This window comes from Cervus elaphus, chromosome X, assembly GCF_910594005.1.
Source record: "Cervus elaphus chromosome X, mCerEla1.1, whole genome shotgun sequence".
NCBI classification, from domain to species: domain Eukaryota; kingdom Metazoa; phylum Chordata; class Mammalia; order Artiodactyla; family Cervidae; genus Cervus; species Cervus elaphus.
In genome coordinates, this window is record NC_057848.1 from 125,948,791 (window position 1) to 125,960,537 (window position 11,747).

At 38.3% G+C, this 11,747-nt stretch overlaps 1 protein-coding gene across 1 annotated transcript in view; it reads left to right on the forward strand.

Moving 5' to 3' along the window:
- The window catches only part of NBDY (negative regulator of P-body association), a 90,974-nt gene extending 79,227 nt beyond the window's left edge, over positions 1–11,747 (forward strand). The window contains exon 5 of the transcript XR_006339734.1: positions 11,621–11,747. The gene's annotated coding sequence lies outside the window, so the exon portion shown is untranslated. The remainder of the gene's footprint in view (positions 1–11,620) is intronic.

Below are 11,747 nucleotides of genomic sequence, written 5' to 3' on the forward strand. Positions count from 1 at the left end.
TTTCTTTAATTTCTCTTTCTGATATTTCATTGTTTTCAATCCCAAGAAGTCTTGGTTAACAATGAAGCCTGCTTGCAGTTTGGTAGAGGATGCCTCTCTGGGGCCCAATTGTCTCCTACCAGCTCTGGCTGCCCCTGCTGCCTGTCTCCGTGGGGGATGGGCTGGTCCGGAGCCTGCTAGCTCTCCTCTGGTATTTACTCAGTCCTTTGTTCTGTAGCGGGCCTGGCAGTGTCTTAGGTTAGGATTTTTTGCGGGATAGTTCTCGCTCTCTCTCTCTCTCTCGCTCTCTGGCTATCCCACAGTTTGGGTTGCTATCTCATGTTAGTTCCCTCAGATTGCCCTCAGGGCATTCAGGCCCTAAGCAATGCAGCCTGCGCCTCCCTGTTCAGCCCCCGCTTCCTGGTCAGGGCTGTGAGCAGTGGGAGTTGCTGTTAGGCAGGTAATCTGTGGGTTTGAATTATTTATTTATTTGTTTTTCCTCCCAGTTATGTTGCCCTCTGAGATTCCAAGACTCCCCACAGACCCGCTGGTGAGAGTGTTTCCTGGTGTTTGGAAACTTCTCCTCTTTTAAGACTCCCTTCCTGGGACGGATCTCCATCTCTACCTTCTTTTGTCTCTTTTTATCTCTCATATTTTGTCCTACCTCCTTTCGAAGACAATGGGCTGCCTTTCTGGGTGCCTGATGTCCTCTGCCAGCATTCAGAAGTTGTTTTGTGGAATTTGCTAAGCGTTCAAATGTTCTTTTGATGAATTTGTTGGGGAGAAAGTGGTCTCCCCGTCCTATTCCTCTGCCATCTTAGGACTGCCCCCCTCCTTTGATCATTATGTAGTGTCCTTCTTTGTCTCTTGTAATGGTCTTTATTTTAAAGTCTATATTTTCTCCTATACATATTGCTACTCCTGCTTTATTTTGATTTCCATTTGCATGGAATATGTTTTTAGAGCCCTGTACTTTCAGTCTGCATGTGTCTCTTTTTCTGAGGAGAGTCTCTTGTAAACAACATATATGGGGTCTTATTTCTGTGCATCAATTTAGCCAATCTGTGTATTTTGGTTGGAGAATTTAATCCAGTTACATTTAAGGTAATTATTGATATATATGATCCTATTGCAATTTATTTTATTGATTTGAGTTTGTTTTTGTAGACTCTTTCTCTTGTGTTTCATTTCTAGGCAATTTCCTTTATTATTTGTTGTAAATATGATTTAGTGGTACTGAATTCTCTTAATTTTTTCTTATCTTTAATATTTTTGATATCTCCTTTGAATTTGAATGAGATCCTTGCTGGATAGAGTAATTTTGGTTGTAAGTTTTTCCTTTCATCACTTTAAGTATATTTTGTCCCTCACTTCTGATCTGCAGATTTTCTGTTCAAAGATCAGCTTTAGCCTCATGGGGATCTCCTTTTATGTTATTTGTTGTTTTTCCCTTGCTGCTTTTAATATTTGTTCTTTGTATTTAATTTTTGTTAGTTTGATTAATATGTGTATTAGCATGTTTCTCCTGAATTTATCCTGAATTGATAGGAGTTCAATTCAGAGAATGGGACACTCCGGGCTTCTCATATTTGGGTGGCTATTTCCTTTTCTATGTTAGGGAAACTCTTAACTACAATCTCCACAAATACTTTCTCATACCCCTCCTTTTTCTCTTCTTCTGATACTCCTATAATTGGAATGTTGGTGCACTTAATATTGTCCATGAGGTCTCTGACACTGTCATCATTTCTTTTTATTCTCTTTTCTTTCCTCTGATCTGCTTCCGTTATCTCCAACTTCCAGCTCACTTATTCATTTTCCTGCCTCAGTTATCCTGTTATTAGTTCCTTTGTGGGTATTTTTAATCTCAGTTATTGTGTTGTTCATTGCTATTGTCTATTCTTTACTTCCACATCCTTGTTAAACATTTCATATATTTTCTTTTTTTAATTAATTTATTTTTTATTGAAGGATAATTACTTTACAGAATTTTGCTGTTTTCTGTCAAACCTCAACATGAATCAGCCATAGGCATACATACATTCCCCCCTTTGAAACTCCCTCCCATCTCCCTCCCCATCCCACCCCCTCTAGGTTGATACAGAGCCCCTGTTTGAGTTTCCTGAGCCATACAGTAAATTCCCGTTGCCTATCTCTTTTACATATGGTAATGTAAGTTTCTATGCTACTCTTTCCATACATCTCACCCACTCCTCCCCTCTTCCCATGTCCATAAATCTATTCTCTATGTCTGTTTCTCCACTGTTGCCCAGTAAATAAATGCTTCAGTACCATTTTTCTAGATTCCATATATATGTGTTAGAATACGGTTAGAATATGGTATTTATCTTTCTCTTTCTGACTCACTTCACTATGTATAATAGGTTCCAGGTTCATCCACCTCATTAGAAGTGACTCAAATGCATTCCTTTTTATGGCTGAGTAATATTCCATTGTGTATATATGCCACAACATCTTTAACCATTCATCTGTTGATGGACTTCTTGGTTGTTTCCATGTTCTAGCTATTGTAAGTAGTGTTGCAGTGAACAGTGGGATACATGTGTCTCTTTCAATTTTGGTTTCCTCAGGGTATATGCCTAAGAGTGGGATTGCTGGGTCATATGGTGATTTTATTCTTAGTTTTTAAAGGAATCTCCATGCTATCGTCCATAGTGGTTGTATTAATTTACATTCCCACCAAAAGTGCAAGAGTGTTTGCTTTTCTCTACACCCTTTTCAGCATTTACTGGTTGTAAACTTTCTGATGAGGGCCATTCTGATCAGTGTGAGGTGATGTCTCATTGTAGTTTTGATTTACATCTTTATAATAATGAGTGATATTGAGCATCTTTTCATGTGTTTGTTAGCCATCTGTATGTCTTCTTTGGAGAAATGTCTATTTAGGTCTTTTCCCCACTTTTTGATTGGGTTGTTTGTTTTTCTGCTATTGAGTTGTATGAGCTGCTTGTATATTTTGGAAATTAATCATTTGTTAGTTGTTCATTTGCTATTATTTCCTCCCATTCTGAGGGTTGTCTTTTCACCTTGCTTATAATTTCCTTTGCTGTGCAAAAACTTTTAAGCTTAATCAGGTCCCACTTGTTTATTTTTGTTTTTATTTCCATTACTCTAGAAGGTGGGTAATAGAGGATCTTGCTTTGATTTTTGTCAGAGTGTCATGCCTACGTTTTCCTCTAAGAGTTGTGTAGTTTCTGGTCTTACATTTTGGTTTTTAATCCATTTTGAGTTTATCTTTGTGCATGTTGTTAGGAAGTGTTCTAATTTAATTCTTTTATGTGTAGCTGTTCAATTTTCCTAACACCATTTGTTGAAGAGGATGTCTTTGCCCCATTGTATATCCTTGCCTTCTTTGTAAAAAATAAGGTACCCATAGGTGCATGGGTTTATTTTTGTGCTTTCTATCTTGTTCCATTGGTCTATATTTCTGTTTTTGTGCCAGTACCATACTGTCTTGATGACTGTAGCTTTGTAGTATAACCTGAAATCAGGAAGCTTGATTCCTGCAGCTCCATTCCTCTTTCTCAAGACTGCTTTGGCTATTGGTCTTTTGTGTTTCCATATGAATTGTGAATTTTTTTGTTTTAGTTCTGTGAAAAATGCCATTGGTAATTTGATAAGGATCACATTAAATCTGTAGATTGCACTTGGTAGTATAGTCGTTTTCACAATATTGATTCTTCCTACCTAGGAACATAGAATATCTCTCCATCTGTTTATGTCATCTTTGATTTCTTTCATTAGTGTCTTATAACTTTCTGTGTACAGTTCTTTCATCTCCTTAGTTAAGTTCCTAGATATTTTATTCTTTTTGTTGCAATGGTGAATGGCATTGATTCCTTAATTGCTCTTTCTGATTTTTCATTGTTAGTATATAGAAATGCAAGTGATTTCTGTGTATTGATTTTCTGTCCTGCAACTTTGCTAAATTCACTGATTAGCTCTAGTAATTTTCTGATACTATCTTTAGGGTTTTCTGTGTACAGTATCATGTCATCTGCAAACAGTGAGAACTTTACTTTTTCTTTTCTCATCTGGATTCCTTTTATTTCTTTTTCGTCTCTGATTGCTATGGCTAAAACTTCCAGAACTATGTTGAATAACAGTGACAAAAGTGGGCACCTTGTCTTGTTCCTGATGTTAGGGGGAGTGCTTTCATTTTTTTAGCATTGAAAATAATGTTTTCTGTAGGCTTATCATATATGGCCTTTACTATGTTGAGGTAGGTTCCTTCTATGGCCATTTTTTGAAGAGTTTTAATCATAAATGGTTGCTGAATTTTGTCAAAGCCTTTTTCTGCATTTATTGTGATGATCATATGGTTTTTATCTTTCATTTTGTTAATATAGTGTATTACATTGTTTGATTTCTGTATACTGAAGGATCCTTGCATACCTGGAATAAACCCAACTTGATCATGGTGTATGAGCTTTTTGATGTGTTGCTGAATTCCTTTTGCTAAAATTTTGTTGAGAATTTTTGCATCTATGTTCATCAGCGATATTGGCCTGTAGTTTTCTTTTTTGTTATTGTTGTCCTTGTCTGGTTTTGGTATAAGGGTGTTCGTAGCCTCGTAGAATGAATTTGGAAGGGTTCCTTCCTCTGCAATTTTTTTGAAAAAGCTTTAGAACAGAACACACTAGCTCTTCTCTAAATGTTTGATAAAATTCTCCTGTGAAGCCATCTGTTCCTGGGCTTTTGTCATTTGGCGGATTTTTGATCACAGCTTCAATTTCATTGCTTGTAATTGGGTTGATCGTAATTTCTATTTCTTCCTAGTTCAGTCTTGGAAGATTGAACTTTTCTAAGACTCTGTCCATTTCTTCCAAGTTATCTATTTTATTGCCACTTAGTTTTTCATAATAGTCTCTTATAATCCGTGGTATTTCTGTATTGTCTGTTGTAACCTCTTCTTTTTCATTTCTAATTTTGTTGATTTGATACTTCTCTATCTCTCTCTCTCTCTCTTTTTTTTTTTTTTTTTTTGATGAGTCTGGCTAAGGGTTTGTCAATTTTGTTTATTTTCTCAAAGAACCAGGTTTTGTTTTAGTAATCTTTGCTGTTGTTTCTTTAATTTCTTTTTCATTTATTTCTGCTCAGATCTTTATGATTTCTTTCCTTCTACTAATTTTGTTTTTTTTTTCTCCTTCTTTTTCCAGTTCCTTTAGGTATAAAATTAGGTTGTCTATTCAATGCTTTTCTTCCTTCTTCAGATAGGATTGTATTGCTATAAACTTCCCTCTTAGAGCTGCTTTTGCTGCATCCCACAGGTTTTGAGTTGTTGTGTTTTCATCGTCATTTGTTTCTAAAAATTTTTTAATTTCCCTTTTGATTTCTTCAGTAACCTCTTGGTTATTTAGAAACATGTTATTTAATATCCATGTGTTTGTGTTTCTTATAGTTTTATTCTTGTAATTGATATCTAGTCTCATAGCGTTGTGTTCAGAGAAGATGCTTGATATGATTTCGATTTTCTTAAATTTACTGAGGTTTGATTTGTGACCCAAGATGTGGTCTCTCCTGGAGAATGTTCCATATGCACTTGAGAAGAAGGTGTATTCTTCTGCATTTGGATGAAATGTCCTGAAGATATCAATGAGATCCATCTCATCTAATGTATCATTTAAGACTTGGGTTTCCTTATTAATTTTCTATTTTGATGATCTGTCCATTGGTGTGAGTGTTGTGTTAAAGTCTCCCACTATTATTGTGTTACTGTCAATTTCTCCTTTTATGTCTATTAGTGTTTGTCTTATGTATTGAGGTGCTCCTATGTTGGGTGCATAGATATTTGCAATTGTTACGTCTTCCGCTTGGATTGATCCCTTGATCATTATGCAGTGTCCTACCTTATCTCTTGTAATCTATTTTAAGGTCTATTTTGTCTGATATGAGGATTGATACTCCAGCTTTCATTTGCTTTCCATTTGCATGGAATATATTTTTCCATCCTCTCACTTTCAGTCTATATGTGTCTTGAGGTCTGAAGTGGGTTTCTTGTAGACAGCATATATATGGGTCTTGTTTTTGTATTCATTCAGCCAGTCTGTGTCTTTGGTTGCAGCATTTAATCCATTTACATTTAAAGTAATTATTGATATATATGTTCTTATTGCCATTTTCTAATTGGGGTTGATTTTTTAGATCCTTTTTCTTCTCTTGTATTTCTTGACTATTTAAGTCCGTGTAACATTTGTTGTAAAGCTGGTTTGGTGGTACTAAATTCTGTTAACTTCTGCTTGTCTGAAAAGCTTTTTATTTCTCCATCAGTTTTCAATGAGATCCTTGCCAGGTACAGTAATCTTGGTTGTAGATTTTTCCCTTTCAGTATTTTAAATATATCCTGCCATTCCCTTCTGCCTGCAGAGTTTCTGCTGAAAGATCAGCTGTTAAGCATATGGGGTTTCCCTTGTATGTTACTTATTGCTTCTCCCTTGCTGTTTTAATATTCTTTCTTTCTGTTTAGTCTTTGTTAGTTTGATTAGTATGTGTCTTGGCATGTTTCTCCTTGGGTTTATCCTGTGTGGGACTCTTTATGCCTCTTGGACTTGATTGACTGTTTCCTTTTCCATGTTGGGGTAATTTTCAACTATAATCTCTTCAAAAATTTTCTCATACCCCTTCTTTTTCTCTTTTTCTTCTGGGACCCCTATAATTCAAATGTTGGTGCATTTGATATGGTCCCAGAGGTCTCTGAGACTATCCTCAGCTCTTTTCATTCTTTTTACTTTACTCCGCTCTTCAGAAGTAATTTCCAGCTCACTGACTTCCAGCTCACTGATTTTTGTCTTCCAGATCAGTGATTCACTCTTCTGCTTCAGATATTCTGCTATTGTCTCCTTCTAATGAATTTTAAATTTTAGTAATTGTATTGTTTGTCTCTGTATGCTTATTCTTTAATTCTTCTAGGTCTTTGTTGATTGATTATTGCATTTTCTCCGTTTTATTTTCAAGGTTTTTTTTATTATCTTTACTATCATTATTCTGAATTCTTTTTCCGGTAATTTTCCTATTTCCTCTTCATTTATTTGGACTTCTGTGTTTCTAATTTGTTCCTTCATTTGTGCAGTATTTCTCTGCCTTTTCATTTTTTCTAAGTTATTGTGTCTGAGGTCTCCTTTTCCCAGGCTTCAAGGAAAGTTGAATTCTTTCCATGAAGAAGGTTGAATTCTTTCTTCTTTATTGTTTCTGCCCTCCTACGTTTGGTCCAGTGGTTTGTGTGAGCTTCGTATAGGGTGAGATTTATGCTGAGTTTTTGTTTTGTTGTTTGTTTTTTCCTCTGATGGGCAAGGCTGAGTGAGGTGGTACTCCTGTCTGCTAATGATTTGGCTTGTGTTTTTGTTTTGTTTGTTGTATAGATGTGGCATCCTGCACAGGTGGTTGTGTAATGCTGGGTCTTGTATTCAAGTGGTTTCCTTTGTGTGAGTTCTCACTATTTAATACTCCCTACTGTTAGATCTCTGGGAGTCTAGCGTCTTGGAGTCAGTCCTCCCACTCCAAAGGCTCAGGGTTTGATCTCTGTTCAGGAATGAAGATTCCAAGAGTGGTTTGTTATGGCATTAAGGGAGAGTAAAACAAATATCAAAAAATGAGAAACCAAAGATGAACCCCAGACAAATGACAGTTACAAAATCAGGCATATAATAAGTTAAGTAATGGAATATACACATATACATATACACCCATGATCAAAGTGAAAAGAGTCCAACAATAATAAAGTATAGTAGATTGATCTGGTGAACAAAGAAAATAAAAAAATTACATTTACCATTTAACAACAAAACTAACTTAAGCACAAACTGGGAAACAAAACTAAAGCAAGGTGCCAAGTGGGGAGTAAAGCAATGAAAACAAAACTAACAAATATGTTGAGAGGAAAGGAAAGAAAGAAAAGAAAGAATAGATATGCAAAGTTGAATAGAGGTAGATGACGAAGATTTATATACATTAAAGATTAACTACAAGGGGGAAAGAACAATAGGAAAGGCAAACAAAGGAATAAATATAGAAAACTATAATACGTTTTAAAAATTAAAGTTATAAAAAAGAGAAAAGAGAAAAAAAAAAGGGGGGAAAAGAAGGAAAACTCCACAGAACTGCAAAAGCCCAATGTAAAGGCAGAGGTTTATAACAGCAATAGAAAATGTGACTGAATATACACATCTGCATATACATCCATAAGCAAAATCAAAACAGTCCAACAAAAATTAAGTACAATAGATTGACCTGGTGAAGAAAAGAAACCAAAAATGATATCTACCAGAACAAAACTAATTAAAGCACAAACTGGAAAATAAAATTAAAGCAAAGTGACAATTGGGGAATAAAACAATGAAAATAAAACTAACAAATATGTTGAGAGGAAAGGAGAGAAAGGAAAGAAAGAATAGACATGCAAAGTTAAATAGAGGTAGATAAATAAGGTTTATATGCAATAAAGATTAACTGCAAGGGTAAAAGAACAGTAAGAAAAGCAAACAAAGAAATAAATGTAGAAAAAAATAATAGTAGGTTTAAAAAATTAAAATTTAAAATTAAAAAAAGAGAAAAGAAAAGAGAACTTCACAGAACTGCAAAAGCCCAATGTAGAGGCAGAGGTTTATGACAACAATAAAAAATGTGACTGAAGAAAATGAAAAAAGCTCAAAAGCTTAATTTGTTTTATCAGCGCCAATAAAATTGACAACTACAACAGAGGGGGAAAAAACTCCAAAATAATCTACAGAACAAGTCAAAAAAAAAGAATAATAAATATTTTTCTTGAGTCACTGCTGTCAGAGTCCTTTCCCACGCTGGGAATCACAGTCCACCTTACCTCCCTAGGATGCCCTTCAACACTGTACTGCCCTCTGGACCTGCTGTGGGGGCTGCTCAGATTCTAATCTGATCCCACTCCTACATGTTCTTGCCTCCAGTGTCCACAGCTATCAGAGCTAGTGTGTTTTCTTTTGTGGGAGCTCTCAATGGCCTTTTATATATTCCGTAGACACAGAGCCTGCCTAGTTGATCTTGTGGATTTAATCTACAGCTTGTATAGCTGGTGGGAAGGTTTTGGGTCTTCTTTCTTAGTCACACTGCCCCTGGGTTTCAATTGTGGTTTCATTTCCACCCGTACAAGTGGGTCGTCCACTGGGGTTTAGCTCCTGAGGCTGCCCTGGAGGGCTTAGGTTTTCCCCTGTGAGGGCCAGGTATGGAAGTGGTGCAGCTTCTTGGGTCGCAGGGGTTCTGTCAGCACCAGGTACTCAGGGGGCTGATGGTTAGAGCAGCAGGAAATACAGTGCTCTAGAAGGGTATGGCAACCAGTATTGGCCAATACGCTCCAGTATTCTTGCCTGGAGAACCCCTTATCTGGCAGAGAAGCCTGGCAGGCCACAGTCTACAGGGTCACAAAGAGTCGGACAGGACTGAAGCGATCCTGTGCGCATAAATACAAGACTTGTTCTTTCTTTTTTGCTTGTGGCAGCTCTGCCCCAGTGAGAGTTGAACGTGAAGGTAGTGCAGTTGCTTGGCTTGCAGGGACTTTGGCAGCATCAAGTGTTCGGGGACACAGGCTGCCTCCATGGCAGGAGTTATGGCCCTATCAGAGTCTTTTATCGAGCCTCTTGTAGTTGATGATCAGAAGGCCTCTTTGTCCTGTCTTTCTCCGTAGGTCTGCCCGTTCAGGCACTTAAAGGGATCCCTTGCCTAGGGCCCTTCTCTGTTGTTCAGCACTTCAGGCACATAAAGGAGCCCCCCTGACTGGGGTCCTACTCTGTAAATTGGTGCATCAGGCACTTAAAGGGTCACCCTGGGTGGGGCCGTACTCTGTAGTTCAGTGCATCAGGCCTTTGATGGGCCAGGCTCTCTATTGTTCAGCTGCCGGATGCTGGGGTGTGGAGAGAGAGGGGCTATGGTGATGGCTCCACCCCCTACACGTGACTCAGCAGTATCGCCTTGCTTCCATGGATGCCTGGCTTTCCTCCACATGCATTTCCCACCACGATCCACTCCCTCACATCCTCTCAATCCATCTTTCCACAGTCAACAGCAGCCCTTGCACTGGGATTGCTCCACAATCTCTAAACTCCAGCTCCCAGCCGCTGCCCCTTCCAGGAGACCATGTTCCTGAATAGTGTATGTATGGCTGTGGCAAGAACTGTCTGATTCTCATTCCATTTAGACTGCCACAGATCAGCTATTTCACTCTCAGTCTTAAATGTTTCTTCTCTGACTCAGACAATTGTCCCGCTATGGGGATTGGACCCCTGCTTCAGTTCCCCCACCAGCCAAGGGCAAGTACAGCCTTACTAACATTCCTGTTTCTCCCCCTAGCTCCTTCATACTACCGAGTTTTGCGTGGTTCCATATATTCTTTTCCACTGGTCAGGTACTCCTGTCTTCTCTCAGCTGTTGTTCTGTATGCACTTCTGTGTCTGAAGGTGTATTCCTTACGTATCTGTGGAGATAGATGTACTCCATGTCCACCTACTCCTCTGCCATCTTGTTCTCCCTCATGTATCTTCTTGATCCGTGTCTCCAGTCTCTTTATCTGTGCTTCCATTTTATTTTCAAGATTTTGAATAGTCTTTACTATCATTACTCCGAATTCTTTTTCAGGTGGACTGCCTATTTCCTCTTCATTTGTTTCATTTTGTGGGTTTTTACCATATTCCTTCATCTGCTACATGTTTATTGTCTTCATTTTGTTTAATTTAGTGTGTTTTAGGTCTCCTTTCTGCAAGGTGGAGGGCCACAGTTTCTCTTAATTATAGTCTACCTTCTATGGGTCGGCTGGACCAGTGCATTGTGAACATTTCTTGGTTTGGGGGACTTGTGCCACTGTTTTCATGGATGGAGCTGGATCTTGTCTCTCTGGAGGACAGCTGTGTCCAGTAGTGTGTTTTGGGATGTATTTGGGCTTTATATGGCTTTAGGCAACCTGTCTGCTAGTGTGCAGTTTTGTATTCCTGTTTTGCTGAAAGATTGGCATGAGACATCAGGCACTGGAGCTTGCTAGCGTTTGGATGGGGCTTGGTCTTAGTGTTGAGATGGAGGCCTTTGGGAGAGGTCTTTCTGACTAATATTCTTTGGGGTTAGGAGTTGTCTGGTGGTCCGAAGCCCTGGACTTGGTTCTCCCATCTTGGGGTTTTAGGCCCAGTTGCTTACCGTGGCAGCAAGACTTCACAGGCCACATAGCACAGAAGACAAAACCCCAAGACTAGTGGTGAAAGCAACAGTCAACAACCTAGAACCCCCAAAGAAACTCACACTCAGGTGTCACTTTTCCCTCGCTCTTCACTCTCAGGTTGATGTACTGGAATCTTTCTTTCAGATTGGGCCATTCGGTGCCTAATTCTCCTTCCAGCATGTTACCATGCCTTTCTAATCACCTGCTGAGGTAATTTCCCTTTGTGATCAGTCTGGTTTCACCTGCTCACAGGTTCCACATGCAGGGGTGTGGCATTTGTTACTTCAGAACCATTTCTTTATCCTTTAAGTTACCTGCCTGAGAAATCAAGTTTTTATGATTTAGAATGGTTTTCTGTGTTTGATGTAATCTTTATTAGGTCTTTAATTACTTAAGAAAATTGGGTGTTTTTAATATTAAAAGAGCTAAGGATTTTTTTGTTTGCCTTATAAGCACATAACCTTCCAAGAGAAGCAGATGATATTAAGATGAGGTGGCAAGAATATACAGAACTATACCAAAAGGATCTTCATGACCCAGATAACCATGATAGTGTGATCACTCACCTAGAGCCAGACAA